The sequence below is a fragment of the Mobula hypostoma genome, chromosome 6 (genome assembly GCF_963921235.1).
Source record: "Mobula hypostoma chromosome 6, sMobHyp1.1, whole genome shotgun sequence".
In the NCBI taxonomy this organism is placed as follows: Eukaryota; Metazoa; Chordata; class Chondrichthyes; order Myliobatiformes; family Myliobatidae; genus Mobula; species Mobula hypostoma.
Genome location: NC_086102.1, coordinates 137,167,588 through 137,173,587, shown reverse-complemented (window position 1 = coordinate 137,173,587; position 6,000 = coordinate 137,167,588).

The following is a 6,000-nucleotide window of genomic DNA, read 5'->3' as shown; positions in this document are numbered from 1 at the left end:
TTGTAACCTTTGATGCCCTTACTAATCAAGCCATCAAGCTCTGCTTTAAATAGATCCCATGTTGTGGCCTCACAACCATCTGTGACAAGGAATTCCACAGGTTCACTACCCTCCAGCTAAAGAAATTCCTAATTTCTGTTCTAAATGGATCCCCCTCAATTCTGAGTCTACGTCCTTTGGTCCCAGATGCCTCCACTATTGGAAATATCCTCTCTACATCCAATCTATCAATACCTTTCAACAAGATCCCCCTCATTCTTCTAAACTCCAGTGAGTACTGTCCAGGGCCATCAAATGCTCCTCATACATTAACCCTTTCATTCCCAGGATAATTCTCATCAATCTCCTTTAGCCCCTCTCTAGTGTCAGCACATCCTTTCTTAGACAAGGGGCCCAAAACTGCTCACAATACTCCAAATGCAGCCTGACTAATGCCTTATAAAGCCTCAGCTAAGATGGATGCAAATTGAACTGTCATCTGTCCTCCCACAGGGTTTGCTATCAATAGACAATAGGTGCAGGAATAGGCCATTTGGCCCTTCCAGCCAGCACCACCATTCACTGTGATCATGGCTGATCATCCACAATCAGTATCCAGTTCCTGCCTTATCCCCATAACCTTTGATTCCGCTATCATTAAGAGCTCTATCCATCTCTTTCTTGAAAGCATCCAGAGACTTGGCCTCCACTGCCTTCTGGGACAGACCATATCCACCACTCTGGGTGAAAAAGTGTTTCCTCAACTCCATTCTAAATGGCCTACCCCTTATTCTTAAACTGTGGCCTCTGGTTCTGGACTCACTTATCAGCAGAAACATGCTTCCTGCCTCCAGTGTGTCCAATCCCTTAATAATCTTATATGTTTCAATCAGATCCCCTTTCATCCTTCTAAATTCCAGTGTATACAAGCCCAGTGGCTCCAATCGTTCAACATATGACAGTACCGCCATCCCAGGAATTAACCTTGTGAACCTACGCTGCACTCCCTCAATAGCAAGAATGTCCTTCCTCAAATTGAGACCAAAGCTGCACAAAACTGCAGAGGGAACTCATACTACAAGTTGGACAGCCCATGTCATTATTGCAATAAAACTGGACATATTGTAGCCCAGGACCGTGCAGTCATTTGCAAGATAGTCAAGCAGGAAGGTTACCAGACCAAGGACTGCAGAGTAAATAAAGCATGCAATCTGTATGGTGAGGCTTGCCACCTGTGCAAGACCTGCCCAAAATATGCCTATAACTTCACCCAGGCAATAAGAGGGAGGAGCCGACTCGAACAACTGTCAGAAGATGTCAGGCTTCCACAGGCAGACACCTCGCATTCTCCACCTAGCTCACAGTAATCACCTGCCAATTATTTCCAACTCATCACCTGCAGCCCATTTAAACCCAGCTGCCATCCACAACCCTTGTTCACCTATCAAACGAGCCAGCCTCAACCACTTGCTCTTAGATTTCAGCTACCTTATTGCATGCGGTGCTTAGTATCTGTTCTCCCTTGTTTCATGGCTCCTCATGGCTTGTTATTTTGCAGTTTATTATCACTCACCACTAAATAGACTCTGCTGCTCTGCTTTTGGGTCAAGCATCCTCTACATTTCCTGACAGGGGAATGCTCATGCACCTCCTACCTTTGCAGAGACAGAGGCCGAGAATGAGACCAGCACTGACAAGAGGCCGCACTCTGTGAGCTCCCAAACCTGTCACTGGGCTCATTCCCCAAGAAGGGGAGTCAATGAAAGACGGGACAAGGGAATGGCAGGTGGTGAAAAGGAAGAATTCCAAGAACAACCCAAGTGACAACAGGCCTCAGAGTAAAAGTAATTAGAAAAGGGGAATGCAACAGACAGTCAGCTCTGACATGGATGGTTCCAACCCCAGCTGCTAGAGGAGGAGGGCTGGGCATAGGCCTAGCAACCCTGTCCCATAGAAACCCAGTACTACAGCAACACCAGAAGCTCCAAAGTCCTCATTTCTGGGAAAGGAAAGATGCATCAAGATGGGAGACAACTAGGGACAATTTGAAACCAGGACAGAAGACTCTGATGAGCTATTGTTGGTGACCTATACCCCAGTAGGGGTGATGGGCGTAAATAACAGACACCAGCAACCACTCCTCATCCGAGGATGAAGAAAACATGCAAAACCAATGGCACTGAGAGAAAGCATCAAAACAGATGGAACAAAGTATGGGAGCCTGCAGACAAATTGTGAAGGGAAAACTCAGTCTGCTCCCCTCCATCTCAGAGACAGAGTAGCACAATGTACAATGCCCCACAGCTCTGGAACCTGGGAGCAGTACATAAAAGTATCTCCCAGATCTGATAGACTAAGAGCACACTGTCCAACATACTCCACCTCCAAGAGATGGAGGGTTTAGAACAATCAGATCAGAAATGGAATGCTCTGATCTCTCCCCCCCCCCCCAGAGAAACTACCGGCTCATCACGACTTGGGAAAGGCATTCCCAGAACCTGAGCCCAAAAGCAATGGGGCATATCACCAAGGCTTTGAGTATGAGAGGTCAGGTTGGTTGACAATGGAATGCATTTGCAAAACCATGAACTCCTAACTTAGCTATGGAGGTAAAACTGGCAACTTCAAATGTGTGCAGTGTGAAGAGAACCATTTGAAATGTTAATGCCTTCCAATACCTTGCCAAGATCAAGGTGGTTATGACATTTATGAGTGCAGAGTACTATGCTTCTACAACTATTGGAGGTATTCGTGATAGTGGTCCTAAGGATTGTCTACATGGTCAGGGGCAGGGATGGAGGTTGGGAAATGGCTGTTGCACATTCAAATGAGGAATTCTGCTGCAGGGAGGCAACTTCAAGTGCAAGTTTCAAATTCAAGTTCATTGTCAGCCAGTCATACACCTAAATACAGCTAAATGAAATATCGTTTCTCTGGGGCCAAGGTACGAAACTCAATACACAGTCAAACACAGCATAGTACATATAGTCACACTCAGTTATGATCCAGCACATAGTCACAAAATAACATTAGCAATCCCTGAGTGGCATGGCCTGAAAGTTGATGAGTTAACAGAAAGTATGAGCTGCATGTTTATGTAAGACAGTATAATGTTACTGACACCATGACATACAGCAGTTGAATTTAGCTATTCGGCTTAAGTCAGTTCTGCCATTTCATGATGGCAGTTCCATTTCCCTCTCAGGCTAATGATCCTGCCTTCTGCCTGTTGCCTTTCAAGCCTTGACTAAGAACCTATCAAACTCTGCCTTAAGTACACCCAATGACCTGGCCTCCACACCTGCCTATGGCAACAGATTCCACAGATTCACCACTCTAGCTAAAGAAATTCTTCCTCACCTTCCATTCTAAATGAACATCCCTCCATTCTGAGGCTATGCCCTCTGGTCCTAGACTTCCCCACTATAGGAAACATCCTCTCCACATCCACTATCTAGGCCTTTCAACATTCAATAGATTTCAAATAGACTCCCACATCATTCTTCTAAATTCCAGCAGGTACAGACCCAAAACCATCAAAATGTTCTTCATACAATAATCCTTTCATTCCTGGAATCGTTCTCATGAACCTCCTATAAACCCTGTCCAATTCTGGGATATCCCTTCTCAGATAAGGAGCCCAAAACAGCTTACAGTACACCAAGTGTGGCCTCACCAGTGCCTCCACATTACATCCTCTCTTTTATATACTAATCCTCTCAAAATGAATGCTAACAATGCAATTGCCTCCCTCACCACCTTCTCAAAGGCCGTCTAAAAACCCAAGTACAAAACTTCCACTGATTCTCCTTTGTCTATCCTGCTTGTTATTTCCTCAGAATTCAAACAGATTTGTCAGGCAAGATTTTCCCTTGAGGAAACCATGCCAATTACAAACTATTATGTGCTTCCAAGTACCCTGAAACCTCATCCTTAACAATTAACTCCAACATCTTCCCAGCCACTGAAATCAGACTAACCAGCCAATAATTTCCTTTACTCACAACACACTGGAGGAGCTCCGCAGGTCAGACAGCATCCTTGGAAAAGATCTGTCGATGTTTCGGGCCAGAACCCTTCTTCAGGACCGAAATGTCGACAGATCTTTTCCACGGATGCTGCCCGACCTGCTGAGCTCCTCCAGCATGTTGTGAGTATTGCTTTGACCCCAGCATCTGCAGATTATTTTGTATTTACAATAATTTCCTTTCTTCTGCCTCCCTCCCTTCTGCCTCCCTCCCTTCTTGAAGAGTGGAGGGACATTCACGATTTCAGTCCTCTGGGATCGTGCCAGAATCTATTGATTCTTGATAAAGCATTACTAATGTCTCAACAATCTCTTTACCTTCCTCTTTTGGAACCCTGGGATGGAGTCCATCTGGTCCAGGTGACTTATCTACCTTCAGAGTTTCAGCTTCCCAAGCACCTTCTCCCTAGTAATAGCAACTGCACTCATATCCGCCCCGACACACTACTAGTGTTTTCCACAGTGAAGGTTGATGCAAGTATTTAGTTCATCCTCCAGTTCCTTGTCCCCTATTACTACTTCTCCAGTGTAATTTTCCAGCAGTTCAATATCTAGTCTTCCCCCTCTTTTACCCTTGTATCTGAAAACTTTTGATATTCCCTTTATTATTGGCTAGTTTACCTTCATATATCATCTATTCACTCCTTATAGCTTTCTGGTGGTTTTTAAAAAGCTTCCAAACATTTGATTACCCACTAATTTGTGCTCTAGTATATGCCCTCTCTTGTGCTTTTATGGTGGCTTTGAATTCCCTTGTCAGTCACAGTTGCATCTTCCTGCCTTTAAAATACTACTTCATTGGGATATGTCTATCCTGAGCCTTCTAAATTGTTCCCAGAAACTCCAGCCATTGTTGCTCTGCCATCATCCTTGCTAGTGTCACTTTCCAATCAACTTTGGCCATCTGTTCCCTTGTGCCTCCGAAATTCCCTTTACTCCACTGTAATAGTGATACATTTGACTTCAGCTTTTCCTCTCAAATTAGAGTGAGTTCTACCATATTATGTTCACTGCCTCCTAAAGGTTCATTTACCTTAAGCTCCCCCGTGATTATTGAAACATTGCCCTTTTGACTTACCTTCTCTATCCCCCATTGTAATTTGTAGCCCACATCCTGGCTACTGTTTGGAGGCCTGTATATACAGGCTGTCTTTTCCTTCGCAGTTTTGTAACTCTACCCTCGAAGATTGTACATCTGATCCTATGTCACCTCTTTCTAAGGAATTGATCTTTTTTTATTAAACCAACAGAGCCAACCCACCTCCTCTGCCTACCTGATTGTCCTTTGAATAAATTGTGTATCCTTGGATTTTAATCTCCCAATGCATGAGGACCCTGGAACAGGGATCCAATTGCAGACCCAGTACGGTGCACGCAGTGATATTAATCCCAAGGTCCAAAAAAAAAAAAAAAAAAAGTCAGCTTCAAAGTTCAGGCAGAGATCAAAACATCTAGAGAAATCCAAAAACCAGAATCAGCAAATAGACAGAGTCAATATTTAGCCAGACAAAGTACAGATACGAATGCTGGAAAGGCTCAGGAAAATTCACTGGCACAATTTGGGAACAAACAGGTGAAAACACAGGACTAAAATACACTGAGCAATAAACGGAGGCAGATGATAGGTGGAGCACAATGGGACACAAGTGGCAGCAAAACAGGTAATAATGAGAAACAGGTGAGAGAGTACTCAGTAATACAGGGGCTGGCATAGAGCAGGAGCAGGGACAGGAGCACATGGGACATGAAAACAAACAACAGCACATGGCAATACAAAACGACAGACTGACGACTACGGGGAAAACACACAAAAAGACAGTTCAACTGGAGGTACTGACAGAATGATAAGCTTCTTTCAGCCATGACTTAATGATACCCACAACATCATACATGCCAATCTCCAAATGTGCTACAAGATCATCTACCTTGTTCTGTATTCTATATACATTCAGATATAAAACTTTCAGTCTTGTATTTGTCACCTCTTTCATTTT